Below are 22640 nucleotides of genomic sequence, written 5' to 3' on the forward strand. Positions count from 1 at the left end.
CTTCACAAACCTGCCGTCCTTCCAGACACCGTGCCGGGCAAACGACAGACTCCTCCTGCCCCAGGAAACCTTTTCTGATGATCTCGGGGGCGGGGCTCTGGACACTCTTCATAAACTCTTTGCGTTTGGAGTCTTTGTTGTTCATCCACCTCAGTGTTTGGTGATAGAATCGTCTTGTGTTTTTCTTGGATGCTTCTTTAATCTCAGTTTGGTGGCAACATATTGGGTATATAACAAACGTGGTTAAAATATCCCAGACGTGAAAGATGACCCACTTACAGAGGGTCCTTCCAACATTTAAAACGCGTCTTGGTTTGCTCACGGCCTGGGCAAACCTCTCACATCCCAGATACGTGTAAATCCGTGCACCTTTCTGGGATCTGTGAACAGGCAGGGGCAGAGGGAGAGCAGCTGTGGGTCCCTCCTCTCAGGCCTGCAACCTTCCCACTAGAGCAGCGCTGGGGTCGGGGGCCGCGTGTCAGCAAACAGTCCCTAGGGAGCCACCGGGGAGGGCACAGCCACCTGCTGCCAACCCCCCGAACAGCCCCAGGGTGGGCCAGGGCTGGGAGCGGGCAGTGGCGTCTTCTTTCTTTTGCTGGTGAACCAGTGTAGGGGTGCAGCCCTCTGCGAGGGGTTTCCACAGCCTGGCGCAGCCCATTCCCAACAGCCGCCTTCCCTTACCGCAGCCAATGTGTGTCCTGGTGTAGAAATGGGGGTGTGTGAGAGTGTGTGCGCGCAAATGTGAGTGTATTTGTGTTTATGTGCATTGTGTGCTTGTGATGGTGTGTGTGTCCGTATGTGTGAGTGTACGCATGTGTGTGTGTGAGTGTATATACATCTGTGTACATATATCTGCACATGTATGTCAGTGTGTGTGTCCACGTGTGAGTGTACACATGTGTGTATGTGTGTGTGTATATATGTCTGTGTACATATATCTGCACGTGTGTCAGTGTGTGTCTGTGTGTGAGTGCACGCATGTGTGTATGTGTGTGTGTATATATGTCTGTGTACATATATCTGCACGTGTGTGTCAGTGTGTGTGTCTGCGTGTGAGTGCACGCATGTGTGTATGTGTGTGTGTATATATGTCTGTGTACATATATCTGCACGCATACACATACCTTCCTGCGTGTGTGTCAATATTGTCCGCACGCGTGTGAGGTATGCGCATGTGTGGTAACCGCTGTATGCCTTATGGCCCGCATATGTCTTACTGCGTGTGTAATGTCAGTAATGTGTCTCTGCGCGTGTGAGAAGGGGCTATGCGTAGCGTATGTGTAGCCCTTAGCAATACTGTATGTACTGTCTTGCCTGCGTGTGTATGTCAGTAATGTGTGTGTCTGCGTGCATTCTGCGCGCATGTAGCGTATGTGTGTATATGTGTGTATTGTATATATGTGTATGTCTGTATGTACACTTTCTATCTGCATTATTGTGTGTCGGCGAGTAGCAATGCGTGTGAAAGGCTACGCGCGCGTAATGTGTATGTGTGTGTGCTGCCATAATGCAACGCCAGCAGCACGCATATATCACGTGTGTCAGTAATGCAGCCAACTCCTGCATTGGCGAAAAGAGTAGCACGCATGGCCAGCAACGGCTATTATTAACCTTATATATGTCTGTATGTACGCCACCTGCTCCTGCACTGGTCAGTAATGTGTGGCATCTGCGTGGCGAGTACGCACACACATGTATGTGTATGTAGTGTGTGTATACTACTGGCAATGCTATTGTACCCCTTCTATAACCTCTTACTTGCGCGTGTGTGTGTGTCAGTATTATTATTGACGTGTCCCGCGCGTCTTGAGGTGTAATACTTTGCGTATTGGTATTGATGTGTATGTATATGTCTGTGTACGCATATATCTGCGTGTGTGTGTCGTATGTGTGTCTGCTGCATTAGCGGAGGTGTATGCGCGTAAGCTGATGACATGTGTGTGCCTTATATGTCACCAGTAACCCGCATATGTAATATCTGCACCGCGATGTGTCCGATGTGTGTGTGTCTCGCGTGTGAGTACGCGCGTATGTATATTATTATTGTATATATGTCTGTGTACATATATCTGCACGTGTGTGTCAGTGTGTGTGTCTGCATGTGTGCGTATATGCGTGTGTGTGTGAGAGTGTATATACTTCGGTGTTCTCATATCTGCACGTGTGTCAGTGCACGCACACTCCTACAGATGCACACACACTTGCTATCACAGGGAGCTTCTCTGCCCCTGGCTGTCACACATGCTCTGAGAAGCACAGTCCTCCCCTCCAGGCCCCACCTCCACGTGACCAGCCTTTGGCCTCCACAGTCTCGGCCTGCAGACACAAGGAGCGTTCAGAAATCACCTCTGAGTCACTGGTGAGCTCAGCCTCACCTCTCACACCCCAGGCAGGGCAAAGCCATGGAGGCTGCAGGTAGCTCTCTAGGGTCCTGGACCGTTCCTAGCCGAGCGTCACATCAGCGTGGCTGGAACGAATGGAAACACATCAGCTTCCTGCTGGGTGCAGCAGACACGCGTGTTGAAGGCGCCGGGCGTGTCTGGAGTGGGACCACTTGCTGGTGTTTCCTCAGAGAGCCCAGCAGAGCCCCCAGCAGAGCCCACTCCCGTCCACAGCACATGGCCCCTCACAGCAGGCCCATCTTCCTCCAATGGTGTGGTGCGCCGGGGCAGGGGCAGCCCTGTGGCACCTCCCGAGGCGTTGAAAGTGGCGGTATCTGGGGAAGGTCAGGCTCTTCACGCCTCGTGGGGGTCTGTTCCTCCTAAGCAGATGGATTCGCGGCTGCAGGCATGAGCACAAGGAGAGACATCAGGGACCATCCAGAAGCCTCCACAGACTGCCTCCTGCACATTTCAGAGATGGAGGGAGGAGAAACCCGCTGCTACCCTGGCCAGGAGGAGCAGAGCCCTGGTGGGCTGTGCAGAGTGTGGCACCTCGAGTCTCGACACAGGGACAGTCAGGGCTGGGGTGTGGGTGTCTCCCTTCCCCAAGGAGGAGGAAGCAGAGGTTGAAGAGGTTTTGGCTGTTGTCCTCTCAGGACACAGGGACAGTCAGGGCTGGGGTGTGGGTGTCTCCCTTCCCCAAGGAGGAGGAAGCAGAGGTTGAAGAGGTTTTGCTGTTGTCTTCTCAGGACACAGGGACAGTCAGGGCTGGGGTGCAGGTGTTTCCCTGTCTCCCTTACCTGGGGAGGAGGAAGCAGAGGTTGAAGAGGTTTTGCTGTCACACTCTAATGTCCAGCACAGTCTTCATTTATCCAACTGTGATCTCGTCCCTGACACTTTCCCGTCCCATTGTCCGACGGTCTAAATAGCGATGTTTTGCGAGTTCTTCCGCGGACGGAGTTCACACCCTGTTTCTCCTCCCGTGAGTCCTGTGTGCGGGGTTTATTCGCCCAGACACCCCCATTGCCTGAGCGCCTGTGGAATCCATATCAAGCCCTCATAATAGGCGGCGCCCGTGGAGTGAGAAAGGCACTCGGAGGTAATTTGTGTGCTGATGTAACTGCGGGCTCTCCAGGCAGGTCTGGACTTGCGTATGTGAGACTTGCCTCAAATTCGGTTTCATATGATTCTCACCTATTCTCACACCTGATTTTAATGGGGAACTTTCTTTCAGAGGAGGTAAGACACGGGGTGGTCCATCTCCACCTGAACTTCTCTAGCAGAGCAGGCGGAACAGAAACTCAGGTCCCAGGTGCATCCTTGCCTCCCACTGCGAGGCTCGGCCCCGGGGCTGCTGAAGGTGCAGATGCGGCGTCCCAGGGGCCAGCATGGCCGGGGAAGCGGCTTCCTTGCATGAGGAAGGCCCACGGTGTCCAGATTTCACCGAGAGACCTCTGCGCCCCTGAGAGCCCCAAACAGCTCGTGCGTGGACCGGAAAGAGTGACGCACAGTGATGTCAGTGCGTTTCTCCTCGGTGCGGTTCTGGACGTTCCGATGGGCTGTCTTGAAAGCAGAGGACATGTTTCCTGTGATGAAAATGGACAGCTTTTAGCTGCACAGCTGAGCTGATTAAGCTGAGAAGCCACACTGGTCAGCAGCTGCCACTCCACGCAGCCCTGGCAGCTCCCCCAGAGCCAACATGGTGACCCAGCATTCCTGGCATCAGCCCTCATCCATCTGTCACCAACTCAAAAATGACATCAACAAAACCATCCACATCCAACAGTGGATACTTCAAGGGTTCGGTGAATTTTCTGTAAATATGTGCTGTGGGAATGTGCTGTGGATTTCTCGTGCCTACTTTTTGTTCCCGTAAATCTTCTGGGAAAGGCACTGGTGTGATTCCTAAAGCAGCTTCCAGTGAGGATGTCACGCGGACGTGAGTGTGAGAGGCAGGCCCTTCCCCACCTGCCTTCCACCCCCCAGTGCACAGATGTGCCCACCGTGGGCCATGTGTGGACTCCGGCGGGATGACCTGTGTGTGTCCACGTCGGCATTCCCGGCACTCCAGGGTAAACACCTCCATGGCACCCAGGCCGTGTGCCTTCCGCAGCACCACGTGGCAGCTATTTCTCGTACCAACCAGAAGCCATAATGTAACATGATAAATACATGATACGTGTGTTGACATGGTGTAAAGGAGGAGACACGAAATTGCCTCACTAACACCCTGGTCTTGCCTCTCTCACCCCTTTTCTCTGAATGTTCTGTCTGCTCCTCCCTGCCTCGGCCCTCGCTGCGGGGGCACCGGTTCGACATCTCCCATCAGGCAGTGTCCCGGGACCCAGCCCTCACAGGCACTTCCATCAGGCCTTGAAAACACAGAAATCTTATAAGCATCTAAGTAAATCGTAGCTGGTGCTGGATTGTCTAGAAATTCAGGGCAAACCTGAAGGAACAGTTAGTTCTAGGAACTGTGGTCTGACGTTTCTGCAGAAGCGAACTCCTCATCCAGGACACGGCTGTTGAGTCGCTGCCCAGATAATTTCTGGATTTCTTGGGAGTGACAAAGCAGAGGTAGTGTGGCCCTTCTCCTTCAGTCTACACCTAAACCATCAGGAGGCTTCAAGCTCCAAACCAGCTGTGACCAGAAGGCTGGATGCTTTAGGGTGGCCTGAAAGAGGCTGCTGCTGGGGAAACAACCCTCAGCTGGCCACAGTGGAGAAGGAGTTTAGAAGATCGAGTTTAGCGTTACGTGTTCACTCTGAGACAGTCCTGTTCACACTCAGCAACACGTCCGAGTGTGTTCTGTGGGCTGGCATCATGCCGTGTCCAGAGACCCAGAACCCAACGGGACGATGTGCTTCCCCTAGAGGAATGGGTAATAATCACGTTGCAACATCAGACGTGAGGCCCAGAAAGACATGTTAACTGCTAAATGAGCTCAGAGGAGGAGGGTGGTCTTTGGCAGGACAGGGTGAGGTGCTGGGTGGGAGTTTCAGGAAACAGGGAAGCTCTGGACTGGCCATGACGGATGAGTAGGAGTTTGATGGATGGAGGAAGAGCCAAGAGCAATCCTGGAAGAACACACATTGTCTGTGAAGGACGCAGGACGCCCAGGGAACCCTGAGTATGATGTATGTGTTTTGTTGCCATGTTTATTTATGCCCTTCCTTGTTCCAGAGTGGATTTATTGTGGCACAATAAAACAAGTTTCAGATAAATAAGAAAACGCAACTAAAAGGAAACTAAGGGAAGCAAAGTGTGTCAGAGCCGGGGCTGTGCGTGGTGACGCAGGAGGCATCAGGGCCCCCAGAGCCAGGGCTTCGTGCTTTTTCTCCAGCTTGATCCTGGGCCCCTCAAACAGAGTCTGAAACAGAATCAGCACACACACGTATTTATAAGACAAATTACATCCTCTACCCTTGCTGTGGTTGAGACAACTTGTCCTGGAGAAGGCGGCACCGCTTATTACAAGTTTTAGAATACTGACGTGGCAAAAACAAAAAATTATAAACCAGAGGAAAAAAGGAAATGAAAACCGGCATACGTGATAATCCAACAAGACAGACAGAAATCTCACCCAGTTTCCCACGTGGGGAAACCTCCTGGGTCCTCCTGGAAAGGAAGGGGTTGTGTGTGACTCCAAGCATCCACATCTGCAGCGCTGTCCCCAGACCACGGGTGAAAATGCATTTGTGCAAAATGGCGAACGCGATGGTGGTTCAGCAACCCCTGGATTGTCTTCCCACATGATGGTTCAGTAAACCCATGGATTGTCTTCCCACACGACGGTGGTTCAGCAACCCCCGGATTGTCTTCCCACACGACGGTGGTTCAGCAACCCCCGGATTGTCTTCCCACACGACGCTGGTTCAGGAACCTCCCGGATTGTCTTCGAACTCAAGGTAAAGAGCCCCCAGGGGGAAAACATCACGATATAAAGAAACTCTGAGCGGTGCTGGGCGGTCATCCCGTCTCAAGTCAAGCCTGGTCCTCCACACCTGCAGTCTTGGCTGCTGCATCCAACAGCACCCTGTTCCTCCCCACCTTGGTGACCCCATGGGTCCCTCCTTTCTGTGGATTTGTTCTGAGCTTTAAATAAATGTATTCAATGGATGGTTTTGAATGTAACTATGTTCTTAACTGGATTTACTTTGAAGACACTGATTCAGTGCTAGCACGGAAACAGCCAAGCAGTTCTGAGATCTGAAGCACCTTGGCTCTGGGAAGAAAGGGTGGAAGTGAAGAAGAGAGAGGGGTGGGGAGAGAAAGCAAGGAAAGAGCTAGAGGAAAAGCAGTGGTGAGGAGGAGGAAAGGCATCGTGCATCCAGAGGCTGCCAGGGACAGGAGGAAAAGTGGCGAGGAGGAGGAGAAAAGGCACTGTGCATCCACAGGCTGCCAGGAACCAGCCGGTAGAAGTCTGGTCTCTTTCCCTCATCTTTACAGACATCCGTTATGAGGACGTTCCGGTGTGCCACTGGAATGCACACAACTCTGTACCAGAAGCTTTTCTCAGCACAGGAAGGACTTTGGCTGGGGCCCGGGCTTGGCACAGCTTGTTCCAACTACTCACAGGGGCCTGGACACCAGCAGCCTCTGTGGCTTCTGCACCTCCAATGCATCTGGAAGAGGCTGGGGCTCCTCTAGGCCCATGTCTTGCTTCTGTTGAGCCACTCTTTTCTTACCCCTAAGTAAGTTAGATGCATTCAGTGACCTCTCAGCTTACCCGTGAAAGCAATGGGCTCCTGTCACCCTTTTTAAATAAACTACTTAAGAGCTGTTGTTCATTTAATACATACACACATTTTTCCTAATGTTTACTGCAAAGGAATTTAAGGAGTAGTTAAAAGGTATTGATTCTGGGATCAGAAAAACATGCTTTTTACTAGCAAAATGACATTGAGCGATCCATATTTTCTAAATATAAGTTATCCCATCCGAAAATGAAGATATTATTGAGCAGATGGGACTGAGGAGCGGAGGTGATGAGTTCCTAGAATAGTCGTTGGTGATCAGTACATAGTAACCAGTAATGGCAGTGTGTGACACGATGAGGAGAAGAGAGAGAGGAGGAGGAGGTGGAAGATGAAATAGATAATGATGATGATATGGTGATGGTGATGGTGAGAATGATGGGGATGAGGATGATAGTGAGGATGGTGATGATGGTAATGCTGATGACAGTGATGATGATAATGATGGTGATGACGGTGATGTGAGGATGGTGGTGATGATAATGGTGGTGGTGAGGATGACGATGGTGATGTCATGTCATTAAAGAATGATAAGTAAGTAAAAAGGTAGTAATAATAATCTCACAATAATAAATAATGAAATAAATAATAAAAGAATCGTGGTAATCATAATGTAGTAAAGATAATGTCCACCAGTAATAGTAAATAAAATGGTATCATAATCTTTTAATACAAAGTAATATTAATGTAATAAATGTCATTAAAATAAATCATGTGTAATGATAAAGAATAATCGTCACTATGAGATAATAAGTAAAATGAATATTAATCTAATAAAAATAATAATAAATAAAAGAATAATTAAATGTCTCATGTCATTAAAGAATAAATAAATAAAGTAACAATAATATTAAAGATAATATAATAAGTAATGTTAAAGATAATAAATAAGTAGAATAAGTAATCATTAATCTAATAAAATGTGTGTGTCGTAAATAATGTCAAGTAAAATCAGGAATAAAGACATCATCACGTAAAGAGATCGTAATGTAAAATCAAGAATAAGAATAATAAATAAATAAATAAAGATAAAGTAATCGTAATCACTGATAACAATAGTAATAAAGTAATAATGTCGATAAAGATAATGTCGTAAAAGAGATCGTAATCTGCAAATAACAATAAACAATAAAGAATAATCGTCGTATAATCATAAATGAGATAATCGTAATAATCGTTAAAGATCGTGAAATAATGACACGGGAATAATGGTAAAGATAAATGGTAAAGATCGTAATAACAATATCGTCGTAATAACAAAGAAATAATAATAAATAAATATTTCGGCGTCGCATGCCCAGGTTCATCTTTGATTCATGCATTAATTCATCTCCCCAAAAATGGTTAGGCAGTGGTTTCGCTGATCTTGACGCAGCACAAACAACACAAGGAACGAACTCAGACAGGGTAAACTTTGACATCTTTTGTGCTTCAAAAGACACAATCTAGAAAGTGAAAATACAACCGACAGAATGGTAGAAAATATCTGCAAATCAGTTATCTGAGACAACTCTAGTGTCTGGATTGTGTAAAGAATTCTTCCAACCGGTGAAAAAGACCACTCAAATTAAAAATGGGCAAAAGACTTGAATAAACAGTTCTCCAAAGAAGGCCTTAAAATGTCCCGCTAAGTACAGGGAAGCTCAACATCATGAGTCGTTACAAAAATTCAAATCAAAACCAAGATGAGATACAATTGCATTCTTACTAGGATGGCTGTGATTGAAAAATGAATGATGACAAGTACTGGTGAGGACTGGAGAACCCGGGCCCTTCAGAGACAGCCCGTGGGCACGTAAAATGGTGCAGCCACGTGGTTTAATTTGGAAATTCCACACAAAGTTAAACAGAGTTACCTTATGACCCAGTGTGTGTATTCCTAAGCATTCATCCCAGATAACCAAATACTGCATGTTCTCACCTATAAGTAGGAGCTAAATGATGAGAACTCATGGACACATAGAAGGGAACAACACACACTGGGACCTATGGGAAGTGGAGGATGGGAGGAGGGAGAAGATCAGGAAAAATAACTAAAGGGCACTAAGCGTAATACTTGGGTGATGAAATAGTCTGTACAACACACCTCCATGACACAAGTTTACCTGTGTAAGAAACCTGCACGTGTACCCCTGAATGTAAAATCAAAGTTAAAAAAATGAGATACATATGAAATAAGTTTTCAAATATTCTCCTTTTGTTTGAAAAATAAGCGTGTTTTGTATCCCCCAGCATTTTTCAACAGAGATCTGCAGTCCTTTTGGCATACTTTCTTTTTGCAGTACATTTAATTTTATTAGATAGTTCTTACCCAGAAATTATTCATAGCCAAATTGTTATTGAACATTAGCTTCATAAATCACTCCTCTCTGAAACACATATAGGCGTATTTAACGGAAACCCCGCGTCAGCAGTTCTGCCTACAGTGTGGGCTGGATGAGTTAGTTGAAGCCATGTCTCGAAAAAATCAGAGATGGGAAGGAGATGACTATGGCTGACCCACTACAAAAGTTAGTTCTGTGTGGTTTCCCCCGAATCCTTGCAGGTAAATATGAACTTGCTGGCTGTCTTGACCAGAGGGGCTCCCAGAGAAACAGAGATGAGCCCCTGACCCTCTGGTGTCTCCCGTCACCGCCCTTCTGGGCACGTTAACACGGTGTGCTAGCAGGTGCCATTCGCCAGCTGCAGCAGGAATGCTGTCCACAGGGTCCCTCCATCCCCAGGTCCTGGTGCATTGCGGAGGTCGTGGCCTACAGAACATGGAGCTATCACTTATGGGAGCTGAAATCAGTGGGTGCACTGTGGGATTCTAGCCTGCAGGTGAAGCAGTTGAGGTCTGAGGTTTTGTTTTGTTGTGTTTGTTTTGATTAGTTCTGCTTTGTTTTGTTTTTTGAGACAGCATCTCGCTGTGTCACCAGGGCTGGGGTGCAGTGGTGTGATCTCAGGTCACCACAGCCTCGACCTCCCGGACTCAGGTGATTCCCTCACCTCAGCTTCCCAGGTAGCTGGGCAACAGGTGGGAGCCACTACCCCCAGCTGATTTTTTTTGCAGAGACGGAGTTTTACCATGTTGCTTCCCCAGGCTGGTCTCAAATCCCTGGTCTCAAGCAATCCGCTCACCTCAGCCTCCCAAAGTGCTGGGATTACAGGCGTGAGCCACCGCGCCTGGCCAGGTTGTGAGGTTTAAAGTGACTTGCTTCAGGCAGATCAGAGACTGGATTTCAAACCTCCCAACCTCGCATATTATTTCCAGCAATTTAGTGAATTATTGGGTCCCACAAACGATGTGTTTAATTTGTGATGTGCGGGAGGTCTTCCAATTTTAAGTTATATGTAATACATTGTAGCGTCCATAATATTGACCCACCCTGTTGTTATTAAATGATACACAGCACAGTTCAGCTACCTTTTTGTGTGAAGGGCCAAGTGTTAATAGTTTGGGTTTGTGGACTGTGTGGTGTGTCGCATCTATTGTACTTTTGTAGTAGGGTAAGTTTTGATTCCTGACATGTACCAGTGCCAAAGGCTGGCTGTGCACCGAGCTGGCATTTCAGCAAGAGCTTTATCACATGCGACTGCTGAATTTTCTGTTATTTCTCATCCCTAACTTTATATTCCTTTCTTAACATTAATTGCAAATGACTAAACAGAACGTCAAAATGAAAATTAACAAGCTTGTGAAATACGGCGTGTGTGTCAAAGTGCCGGAAAGAGTCCTGTGGTGCCTGTTTGTCATTTCTCTCATGATTAAGTTAGCACCGTATTTCTGAGTTCCAAGTCACAATTCTTTCCCTTACCTTTTGCTTTCCTTCTAAACTGCTTTCTGTCATCTTTGCCATGAGACCAGGTGCCAGGCACCAGCTGTTTCTCTTTTTCTGTAAATGTTAGGCTCGGGCACATGCTCGTGCCTGGGTGTAGGGTGCTGGGAGCACAGAGATTATTGAGAAATCTGTTCTTGCCACATTGATTTCTGTACTTTTTGTTCCTATTTTCACAAACTGAGACCCACGCCCTGGCCAGTCCTTAGTGGATGGTGCTTAATTATTCACCAAGCGTGCGGAAGTCCCCAAGACCACCGGGAGGCTCGGGATACGCCAGAAGGACACAGACGAGCAGTGTGCATGGTTGTGGCCTTGCAGGGCAAAAGGGCACCGATTAAATCAGCCACGGTGAGAGGTGCGCAGGGCTCTGGAGAGACCAGGCCTGAGCCTCCAGGTGTCCCTCCCGGGGGTCACACAGGTCGTGCTTAATCCGCCAGCGGTGACACACGACAAGACCCACAGGCACGGCCAGCCGGCGTTGTCCACGAGCCTGTGTCCTGGGGTTTTCTTGGGGTCCACGATGTAGGCTTGGGGTGCCCATGTGACGGAGCCCAGCTGCCTGGTCTCCAGCCCCTCAGAGGGAAAACTGGTACCACGTGGCCCAGGGCCTCGATAAGCAAGGACTCTCTCAGGCTGGAAGGCCCGAAGGCTCACAGGTCACCCCAGGCGCTGGTCAAAAAACCAGCCCTTTCTTGGCAATATTAACCCTTTACTGCACACCAAGTAAATGCACGTCCTGTTTCTCCTCGATAAAAGTAGGGAGATGATTTCTGCAGTCAACTTTCAGAGCGTTTTTTTATGGGGAGGGCTGCTAGAGGTTCCAATGTTCACAACAGTGGGACGGAGGCCTCTCCAAGAGGCAGGGGCAGTGCTGTGGGCTTCACGCCTGCTGTGGCATGAGATCCTCCCCGCACGTCCGCCCGTGACGAAGCGGGTGATGCTCCAGCTCCAGGGAGTAGGGGGAGCTCGGTCCTCTCATGCTCCTCATGGGTGCCAGCTCCCTGCCACGTGATGTATGCCAGGGCTCTCCCTCGTGGCCGAGGGCAGGTGTACGGAGAAATATGGGGGACAAAGGAGACCTGCATTTATCGGCGTCCTATTCACAGATGTTTCAGGTTCGTTGACAGAAAAGAACAGGTCCTGTCTTTACAGTAACGGAATAATGCCTGCAAATGTCACGTAGATGGGAAACGTTCACAATCAGGCATTCGGTGCTCGTGTCTTACGTCTGGTGGCGTTAATGGCTGCAGGACAGAGAGAATAAGATAACTCACAAGGTTATTAACTAAGATTTCACCCGCTTCCCTTGGTCAAGGCTACACATTTATTTACTTTGTGTAAGATAACTACGTGAGTTCCCTCAGGCTGCCCGAGCAAAGCACCGCAGACTGGGGTGGCTTAAAGAACAGAAATGTATTTCCTCACTCCCAGAGGCTGGAAGTCCAAGACCAAGGTGTCGGCAGGGCTGGTTTCCCCAAGGCCACCCTCCTGGGCATGCAGACACTGTCTTCTCCCTCACAGGGTCATCCCTCTGTGCCTGTCTGTGTCCTAATCTCTTCTTAGAGGGACACCAGTCAGATTGCATCAGGGCCCACCCTAATGAATTCACGTTACCTTAATTACCTCTGTAAAGGCTCATCTTCAAATACAGTCATATTGGGGTTAGGGCTTCAATATATAAATTTTGGGACAACATAATTCAGCCCATGACAATAATCTATTTTTAAGAAATCCATTAATGTCCTGAGAAGCTCACAGCTTCCAGCCGTGGGTTTCAAACTGCAGCTCAAGAATGCAACGAAGTGTGATAAAATTTTCACTGTCCTGCAACAAAGTAAGAAAAGGGGGGTTGAAGGCCATGTGGTGAGGTAGATAGATAGATGGATAGATAGATAGATAGATAAATGTATTCCAGTTAATAACCTGTTTTTTTTCCTGATATTCCATTCTTTCATAATTACATGTTATTTTATAATAGGGGAAAATGAATAGCGTTTTCATTTTTACTTTCTCATTTGTTGAAAAAGATGTTGGGAATCTCACATGGGTCCGTGTATTCAGGGCGCTGTCGTGGGTCCGTGTACCAGGGGCCCTGTCCTGGGTCCGTGTACCAGGGGCCCTGTCCTGGGTCCGTGTACTCGGGGCGCTGTCCTGGGTCCGTGTACTCGGGGCGCTGTCGTGGGTCCGTATACTCGGGGCACTGTCCTGGGTCCGTGTACTGGGGACCCTGTTGCGGGGCCTGTGCCGTGTAGAATCTGTAGCTGCACGCTTTGCCCAGCCTCCCCTCGAGCTACATGCCCGGGCATTCTGGGTGGCTGGTGGGTTTGTGCAGACAACGGCCTTCATGGTGCCACCTGCATTGACCTCATAACTCGCACACGGCCAGGGTACAGCCGTGCATCCTCCAGAGAGGTCTAGTGTTGCTTTCTCTGAGAAGCTGCTCCCCATACTAGGTGGCCATGTGTGTAAAAGCCTGGACTCAGACTCACCTGTTTGACATTAGTTACTGAAGCACTTTGTGCCTCAGTTTCCCCATCTGTAAAATGGGAATATTCACATTTTCTCCATAAGAGTGTCACAGAGATTTCACGGAGTAATTCCTAGGATGGACTAAGAGTGCCTGTACCTCTCAGTGCTCAGGAAAACCGGGCACTGGCCTATGTGCTACATCGTAAGGCTGTGCTCTGCTCCATTTCCTGCGCTCCTCCTTGGGGATCACTGGTAACGGAGGCATCTGTGCAGGACTGGGCATGCGCCTGGCTCACAGCAGGTACAGAATACATGTTTGTTGAACTAATGAATGAGAGACTGGAATATGAAGGCTGGCCTCTCTCCTGGACCGAAATATTCCACTTCCAGTCAAAGGACAGGGTCTTGGTGAAGACGACTCAACATCACCAGGCACTACCAAAGGGCTGGACCGCCCGTTAATCACTTTCAATAAAATTCCTTCCAAATTTGATATTGGGACCATGCATCTTTCAGAGGAATCATTTAAAAGCTCAGTTATCTGGCCCTTTGCAAATTTCATGACTCTGGAACAATTAGCTTAGCTGCTTATATAAATGACAGAATTCAGTTTTGGTGCAGTGTTGAGACCAAGGAAACTCATTAGGGCACAGTACATTTTCTGTGAAGTAGAGTTCTGAGGAGTGTTACTGTATCCTGCGCTTAAGAGGCAGGTTCAGTTCCTCCCGTGCAGTGTGTGCGGTTCTGTCTCTCTGCTTAAGATGCAGGTTCAGTTCCTCCCGTGCAGTGTGTGCGGTTCTGTCTCTCTGCTTAAGATGCAGGTTCAGTTCCTCCCGTGCAGTGTGTGCAGTTGTTCTGTTTCTCTTCACCAAACACACTTGTTAGATTTCTTTCCTCTGCTGTTGAGAATAAGTACATTGGATGTAGTTTCCCTCATTTTGTCCTAGTTGCCAAAATCTAAAGAAACTGCATCTACTACAAAATATACAAATGATTTCACTCTTTGTCCCTTTGTTGAAAATAGTTTTTGATATCACTTTGCATGAGTTTTTCTGTTATATAAAATTTTTAATCTGATAAGCCATCTTAATTGTTTTAAGAAAATACTTTGTGTTGATGTAATTCCTTGGTTGTCATAGTCCTTCACGTGTGTTAACACGTCTCATCAGCACACAGCAGCCCTGAGGAGTGGGCAGGACAGGGAATGACCCCACTTCAGGAAAATGCACAGAGGCTCATGAAGGGCCCGTGCCCCAGGATCGGACGGACGCGAGGGGCCCGTGCCTCGGGATCGGACGGACGCGAGGGGCTCGTGCTCTGGAATCGGACAGATGTTGTTTCAAACATCGGTTATTGAACTTCCCCAGTGCTTTTTATCTTTGATCTTTGATGCCTGTAGTGCCGACCTCAGTGTTGTTGTAACATTAAGTGGGTGTGCTTGGAGTGCACTGCTTGTCGCTATCGCTACTGGTTGACCTCTAGGAAGGAAGCAAACTCGGAGACGTGAAATGACTCCAGGCAGGAAAGATACAAGGCAGCGCTTGACTTCCGAGCCCTTGAGCTGCCCATAGAAACAGGGTCCAGACTCTGGCACCAGCTCCTGTGTCCAGTGTAGATGGGACAGGTTCAGTGCCCACGCCATGGGCATTGCACTCATGGTGGCTGTGTGGCGGTTGAGTGCCCGGCAGAGCTGCATTGTACTTACGGAACCTGCGTGGAGGTCAAAAGCCCATACACGTCTGCATTGCTCTCATGGTAACTGTGTGGAGGTTGAGTTCCCATACAGAGCTGCATCGCACTCATTGTGGCTGTGTGGAGGTTGAGTGCCCGTGCTCTGATGTCTTGCACTCATGGTGGCTGTGCAGAGGACCCAACCCATTCTGAATGTGGTGTAGCACGTTAATGGATTCAGCACGAGCCAGTATCGGTCCCCACCACACGTTGGTTGCTTCCCCCTCCATGGCCTGCTTGTGCCTTTGGAATCTTGTGGCATCGTCTCAGGGTAGGATTTTGGATGTGACCTGAATTATACTGAAGAATGGTCACCATAGTCTGTTGCCTTGCTTAGAGATACTTTTAAATATTCTCAGCAATCATTTATCTTTCTGGAACTCATAGTGAGATAAATTAGCTGCAGGGTGGAGATGCAGCCACTTGTTCCTGCAAAGTCACCTCAGGGGTGAGCTGCTCAGAGATTGCCGCCATTTTTTTTTGTTTGTTTGTTTTGAGACGGAGTCTCGCTGTGTCGCCCAGGCTGGAGTGAGCGGCGCCATCTCGGCTCACTGCAAGCTCCGCCCCCCGGGTTCCCGCCATTCTCCTGCCTCCGCCTCCGGAGGAGCTGGGACCACAGGCGCCGCCATCACGCCCGGCTGGTTTTTTGTATTTTTAGTAGAGACGGGGTTTCACCGTGTTAGCCAGGATGGTCTCCATCTCCTGACCTCGGAGTGCCGCCATTTTTGAGGGGCCAGCAAGCCCGTCAGGTCTCTTTCCTTCCCATTCACCTAAACAGACACAGCTTTATCAAACGCAGCTCTGCTGTACGTCCGCATTACATATTAAAATGTGACATTACAGTAGCTGAGATCCATAAACTCGGTGTTGGAGAGGACTCTGTCGTGAGCCTCCCGCCCACACACACGCGCAGGCAGGAAGAGGAAGGACGGCGTCTTTCCCTCCGACCACCAGTGACTCCACAGACAGGCGCAGACTCAGCACACGTCTTCAATTGCTCCAACAACGTTTGTTGCTATCTAATAAATTCTGTACCTCAGTTACATTGCATAGACTGTGTATCTTTGTTTAATATTCAGAACAAACACATTTGCCTCTATCTCTAGGCAGATTCTTACAAACACGCTGTACTTTATAGAGGCTCTATTTTTTTTCAGCAACCAAAACAAACACATATAACCTTACAGCTAATATAAAAGCGAACAAAATGATGACTTTAATATTGAAGCTGTTTCGATATTAAACCATTTATAAAGTGCCAATAATTTATTCATATTTGTAAAATCAACTGGTTATTAAAATGCAGGAAGAAATAAAAACCTCCCCGACTGCTTCATGCTCTTGTGGCTGTGCAGGCCCGGATGGCAGAGGAAGCCGCCGGGCCGAGGCCCCGATCGCAGGGGAAGCCCTGGGGCCGAGACCCCGATCGCAGGGGAAGCCCTGGGGCCGAGGCCCTGATCGCAGGGGAAGCCCTGGGGCCGAGGCCCCGATCGCAGAGGAAGCTGCCGGGGCCGAGACCCCGATCGCAGGGGAAGCTGCCGGGGCCGAGACCCCGATCGCAGAGGAAGCTGCCGGGGCTGAGACCCCGATCGCAGGGGAAGCCGCCGGGGCTGAGACCCCGATCGCAGGGGAAGCCCCTGGGGCCGAGGCCCCGATCGCAGGGGAAGCCGCCGGGGCTGAGACCCCGATCGCAGAGGAAGCCCTGGGGCCGAGGCCCCGTCCGCTGCTGGCGGCTGCTCCTCAGGCTGCAGTGTCTGGTCTGGAAGGAGCCCCTGACGTGGTCCTCACCATCGCAGTTGGACAAACCTCTGGTCTGCCCCAGCTGAGCCCACGTGGCCCCAGGACTGGATTTAGGTTCTCATTGGAACTGCCAGTTCTTCGATGAGCTCTTCGCTGGCGCCCAATAAATGCCTCTTCTCTCAGTGGTAAAAGGGAGGTTTGGTAAGGAACGAAGGAAAAGAGCGATTTCTCTCTTCCCTTGTGGTCCCTTCTCTCTCTCAGCCTTGCTTTCAGATCCTTGCCTCCCACGTCCACGCGTGTGGTCAGCATGTCAGGCACTTCTCTTCCATCAGAGCTTCCGTTTTTTCCATTATCCCCAGAACACTGACTTTTCCATGCCATGCATCCTCCAATAGAACAGTGGGTAAGGAAACGAACGTGAAATTCACCAAAAGAAGTACAAATAGCCAGTAAACACCCAAACACCCGTGGTTTCTATCGTACCTGGCAAAAACCGCCTTCCAGTCCAGGAGCTTCCTCATGGGCCGTCTCCTCCTGTCCCCGGGAAGTCCCCCTGCACCTGCCCTTCCCTCCCCTTCCTGGGGTCACCGCTGGGCCTCAGCTCTTATCACTTCCTGAAGACTCTTCCCACCTCAGACAGACGTCTTAAGTGCCACCATGGCATTAAGATTCTTAGAGTGTTTATTATAATATCATTTTAATTCATCCAAGTTTGTAATAATTACTAAGTATGTCAATTCCTGGAACCAACAAGCTTCAGTTGGCCCATTTCTCTGAATAAGCTTTGAGGTAAAGACTCAGACCCTGACTGGGGCGTGGCTGGCCTTGTCCACGTTCCTTCTTTATATGACTTCTCTGCCCTGAGTTTTACAGCTCTCTGTGCCCTGCAAATGCATTTCCCCTGCCTATCTGAGGCTGGTAGTTTTCCAGTCTGGGATGCCACTCTCCAGCCCCTACCCACGTCTGCTCATCCCATCCTCAGTCATTCTGTGGAGGTGCAGGAGGTCCTAGAGGAAGGAGAGAGAAGGGCTGAGAGAGCCTGATAATGGGGTCTCTGGGCTTCCAGCTCAGCCTCCCATCGGGGTGCTCCTTGACTCTTCTAGAGCTCTGAATCCATACCCACGTGTAGACAGGATCGAAGGCAGATTTTGACTCAGTTGAAGGGAGAAGTTCTTTGGATTCAGCAGTGTCCTGAACTGGCATGAGCTGCCTTAGACAGTAGGAAGCTACGAAGGACCCCCCCCCACCCCGAGGTCCGTGATCAGAGGAGGTTGCAGGTCCCTAAGGGTATCCGTTTGCGTCCCACACCTGTGTGTGCTGTTGCTTTTCAGAGGCATGAGCTGCCTTGGACAGTAGGAAGCTATGAAGGACCCCCCACCCCGAGGTCTGTGATCGGAGGAGGTTGCAGGTCCCTAAGGGTATCCATTTGCTTCCCACACCTGTGTGTGGTTGATTCTCAGAGGCAGGTAAGGATGTCCTGCATTAGCTTCCTTCCGTGCTCAGCTCCCAGCGCAGGGCTGTGTACACAGGAGGCTTTCTCTAGACACGTGTGAATAAAGGGACAGATGGTCCCGGCTCACAGCAGTTCGATAAGGTTGTTTTACTTTATGATGCTGCGAAAGTAATGCCCATTCATTAGAAACTGTACTTCGAGTCCCGCACAACCCTTCTGATTTCTGCTGTGAGTATCGTGGTCAATGAATTATGTAAGATATTCACTGTATGATGAAATAGGCTTTGTGCTGGATGATTTTGCCCTGCTGTAGGCCCATCTAAGTGTTCTGAGCACGTTTAAGGTTGGCCAAGCTACACTATAATGTTTGGTAGCTTAGCTGTATTACATGCATTTTTTACTTACAATGTTTTCCATTTATGATGGTTTGTCAGGACATAACCCCACTATAAGGTGAGGAGTATTTGTACTATGATAAAAATAGAGGCAAATTTTGGATTACCAAGCCTTTAGAAACATGAAATTGAATTAGGAATAGTAAGAAACATAATTTACTTAACATAAGATTCAAATTTCTATAGGTCAAAAAACCTTGTAAGCAAAATTAAAAGGCAGAAACACGGCAGGAAAAATATTTGCAACACATTGATACCAAATTTTTAATACAGGAAAAATATCTCAAATCAATATGAAAAATGCAGGTTAATATCCCTAGAGGGGAAAATATTGGCAAAGGGGAAAAAGCAGTTATTTAGCTTTAGAAATTATTAGAAAATATTAGAAATTATTTTTAAAAATCCAGCATCACTGCCAATGAAGTAAGTGGTCATGTTTTAAAAGTTAAAAACCTAGTGCTTCTTCTATTTATGATGGAGTGGCAATGGGCAGCACTGTTTATAGAAGGATGAATAAATGCAGTCTTCAGGGGGGAGAAATGTTGTATCAGAAGCCTTAAAAATATTCATTTACTTCACCCAGAAATTGAAATTCTGGAAATTTACCTTAAAGGATATTCTCTCAGCATGAACCGTTAAAAACAACCTGTTCAACAGTGAGATATAATTTAAGAAAAAAATAATTATAGAGGCCAGGCGCGGTGGCTCACACCTGTAATCCCAGCACTTTGGGAGACCAAGGTGGGTGGATTGCTGGAGGCCAGGAGTTCAAGACCAGCCTGGGCAACATGGCAAAACCCCGTCTCTACTAAAAATACAAAAATTAGCTGGGTGTGGCAGTGCAGGCTTGTAGTCTCAGCTACTCAGGAGGCTGAGGCAGGAGAGTGGTGTGAACTCGGGAGGCGCAGGTTGCAGTGAGCTGAGATTGTGCCACTGTGCTCCAGCCTGGGCGACAGAGCGAGACACTGTCTCAAAAAAAGAAAAGAAAGAAAGAAAAAAAGAAAAGAAAATACTATGGAATGAAAGACTCTGGGACTCTTAAGATGACATTGTGGATGAAGGTGGAAAGTCACGGAAATGTGTGTTGTATGTTTTAAGTGGCAAAGCAGAGCAGAAATCACCGTGGCTGTGGTGGCACCTGCGTGCCAGTGTGCAGGGCACAGGCAGAGAGCACCTGCGTGCCAGTGTGCAGGGCGCAGGCAGAGAGCACCTGCGTGCCAGTGTGCAGGGCGCAGGCAGAGGGCACCTGCGTGCCAGTGTGCAGGGCACAGGCAGAGAGCACCTGTGTCCTAACAGGCACTAACGGGTTGTCTCTGGGTGGTGAGATTGTCAGAGATTCTTTTTGTTTTTTTTTAATCTAAGCAAGTATGAGTGTTTTGTTGTTGTTTGTTTGTTTGTTTGAGATGGAGTCTCGTTCTGTCGCCCAGGCTGGAGTGCAATGGCACAATCTCAGCTCACTGCAACCTCTGCCTCCCAGGTTCAAGCGATTCTCCTGCCTCAGCCTCCTGAGTAGCTGGGATTACAGGTGCGTGCCACCACACCCGGCTAAATTTTGTATTTTTAGTAGAGATGGGGTTTCTCCATGTTGGTCAGGCTGGTCTAGAACTCCTGACCTCTTGATCCGCCCGCCTCAGCCTCAGAAAGTGCTGAGATTACAGGCGTGAGCCACTGTGCCTGGCCAAGTATGAATATATATATTTTTTGAGACGGAGTCTCTCTGTCGCCCAGGCTGGAGTGCAGTGTCCGGATCTCAACTCACTGCAAGCTCCGCCTCCTGGGTTTACACCATTCTCCTGCCTCAGCCTCCCGAGTAGCTGGGACTACAGGCACCCGCCACCACACCTGGCTAGTTGTTTGTATTTTTTAGTAGAGGCGGGGTTTCACCATGTTAGCCAGGATAGTCTCAATCTTCTGACCTCGTGATCTGCCCGTCTCGGCCTCCCAAAGTGCTGGGATTACAGGCTTGAGCCACTGTGCCCAGCCAAGTATGAATATTTTTTAATGAAAAAATAAAACTAGTGCTTGATTGACTGGTAGCCACAGAGCTCTGAGCACGACTGGCCCTGTCCCTGTGGACAAGTGCCCCACAGCTGGGTGGCTCCCTGACTCCTCCCACAACCCCCACCCCTGCCCCAGCCCCAGGGTCCTAGCCATGCCCACCAGCCAGTCCCTCAAAGCTAGTCCCCTTCACTCCTACCCTGGGATCACTGTCTGCATTATAATCACCTGTTCATATTCACATTAAGCAAAATTCCATGCCCAGGCCGTTCAAGCACACGCGTGTTGGGAAGCACAGGCGGCTCCTCCTGTGGGTGTTTGTGTGTCCCCCCTCCCTGCCCTGCGTGGTTGGGGCCACTGCACTGTGGGCCACTGTGTAGCGTGGGGCGGCCCTCACGCTACACCAACCAGTGCAGGTCCCTGGATGAGGTGGGCCCCACTGGGAGTTGATAGACGGTTCGTGTGGACCTCACAGCCCCTCCATGGCTCTCGCCCCGTGGTTGATGCTGTTCCGTGGACCCCCGGCGAGACTCCCTTTGAAAGCTTTTGCTCAGGGAGATGGGACCTGGGGAGTCACTGTGCAGAAAGCTCACCTGCTGTCAGCTGTCCTCTGGTTTTGCAGCTGTATCGATCCCCTCACCTTATGGTTTGAACGTTTACAGGCAGTGAAACAAATCCTCATTTTCTAGATGGTGAAAGCTCATTAAGTTTAGGATTCCAACCAGAAAAATACAACCATGTGAAAGTGCTTTCAGAGGAAATGCCAGTGAGAGGCAGCAGTGGGCATCTCTGGGGGTCTGGACTCTGGGACCTGGTTCTGTCTGTGCTGGTGGCCTGGGATGGGATGCCAGGAAGCACTCCTCCCTCGGAGTGCACACTGCGAGAGTTATCCTGTGGCCCCCCCAGGCAGAACATGGTGGAGATGTGCAGGGATGGTAAAGTACAAGGCAAAAACGGACAGTGGGATATGGTGAAACCATGACGGTCAGTGAATGAGATGAGTATGAGCAAACGATCATTCGCCACAATGTGACACTACAGTAAAGGCTAACGGCCAAGGCCAAGTATGGAGGAAAAACAGACAGTGGGATATGGTGAAACCATGACAGTCAGTGAATGAGGTGAGTATAACCAAAGGATAATAGCCAAGCCTGCACAACCAGGAAACACCTCGTCTTCAGAGTGTGCGCTTGTGTCTGCAGCATCCATGTCTACACCACATGTTCATTCAGCAAACCTGTGAGCAGCTGCGAGGGCTGAGGCTGTGCTCACAACTGGGAACACACAGCGGGGTAGGGCTCAGAGCTCAGAGTCCGGCGGGAGAAATCGTCCTCCCTGTTAATATCTGTTTTGCTTGCAGACTTTGATCCATGACATTAAAGCAGATGAGCAATCCAAAATTAATATACAATGCTCTACTGCAGAAGAAATATGCTCTACACCAGTCTGTGGCCCAGGAAACAAGCCGCCGGGGGTCTCGGTCACAAGGGTGGGCCCGGGTGGTCTTGGTGCAGACACTCGCGGTTCTCAGACTGCAGAATGTGCCAGTCCTTGGAGAAGGGGTGTCCTTCAGGGTAGTGCTTCACTGGCTAATGCCACAGACTGGCTAGTGGATGGCCAACTCATCACACTGACACCCCCGTTCACCTAAACCAGTTACAACCCCTTCCTGATGCATCTGTTGGTGTCGAATCTTTTTTGTGTGTGTGTGATTTGTTATTATTAAAACAGTCACTGCAATTATCAGAAGTCCTTTAATGTACAGTGACTGCTATTCCTATTGCTGGTGAGTAATAATACCATCTATAGTAGTGAGACAGCAAATATTTCCCCCCTCACAGGTGCCCTGGCATTTTAGTGCGGAAAATATTCTCATAGTTCCCTGGAAAGCACGC

General features: G+C 49.1%; 1 protein-coding gene across 1 annotated transcript in view; it reads left to right on the top strand.

Annotated features, from left to right (window-relative positions):
- Positions 1 to 22640, top strand: part of DLGAP2 (DLG associated protein 2) — a 698808-nt gene that overhangs the window by 365633 nt on the left and 310535 nt on the right. The window lies entirely within an intron of this gene.

Source organism: Papio anubis, chromosome 8 (genome assembly GCF_008728515.1).
Source record: "Papio anubis isolate 15944 chromosome 8, Panubis1.0, whole genome shotgun sequence".
Taxonomy (NCBI): Eukaryota; Metazoa; Chordata; class Mammalia; order Primates; family Cercopithecidae; genus Papio; species Papio anubis.